The sequence below is a fragment of the Diadema setosum genome, chromosome 3 (assembly GCF_964275005.1).
Source record: "Diadema setosum chromosome 3, eeDiaSeto1, whole genome shotgun sequence".
Classification (NCBI taxonomy): Eukaryota; Metazoa; Echinodermata; class Echinoidea; order Diadematoida; family Diadematidae; genus Diadema; species Diadema setosum.
In genome coordinates this window covers 20,566,400-20,567,331 of record NC_092687.1, presented here as the reverse complement: position 1 = coordinate 20,567,331, position 932 = coordinate 20,566,400, and positions in this window count along the sequence as shown.

The window sequence follows — 932 nt, the reverse complement described above, 5'->3', positions numbered from 1 at the left end:
CGCGCGGTCCATGTTGGGGTGGGGGGTGGGGGTGGGGACGAACCGATAACCGCTATATTGTCTGAAAATGTAAAGACCCATTATATAGCCTGCTCGAAAGAACACAGTGTGACCACAGTGTGGACACAGTGTAAAATCTCTTCACACTGTTAAATTCGAGTATTTTAAAGCGTGAACACAATGTGAGTCATTAATTCACAGTGTGAAACATAACATTACTATGTGAACACTGTGAAAACCACACAACAGTGTGAAATCATCTTCACACTGTTTTCGCATAGTCGACTATGTGAACACACTGTGGGACACTATGTTCTTTCCAGTAGGGTAGCGTGGGGAGAATGGTTGGCCCGATTGGATCAATTTTCATTCGTACGCTCATCGGTAACGGTCGACTCTAGTCGAGATTCTTCGGCTGTGTGTGAAGTTACATAGACATTAGTGGTACAGCTGTATTCATACACAATCCAAAATTCGTTTACGGAGATTCTCGAGTATACGAGCCGGGCCAGCTTCCCACTTCATGGGCAGTATCACACATCACCCGTCACCGGGTCTTTATCAATGGCAACTTTCCAACCTGCATTGCGCCAATACTAGTATCATACGGTAGTTCAGCTGTATCGGCTCTATCCTAAACGTTATTTGGTTCGTCTGTCAAAATGTGACGAATGCGTCCTTAAATAGTCGTAGAGCATAATAATAACTACATCATTGTCACCTATTTCCCATCAAAAGAATGTGACAAAGTAAAAGAATTAAAAACTTGTGTATAAAACCCCATTTAGTGTACCTATACCTGTCTTACTGTTGTATTCTACATCTAACTAAAAATAAAATAAGATCGTGCACTAAAAGCTGTGCCATGTGTCTTTAATTGATGCCTTCATTCCGTCAGCGTGGTGGGGTACACATAACGGGTGTAGGGCAAT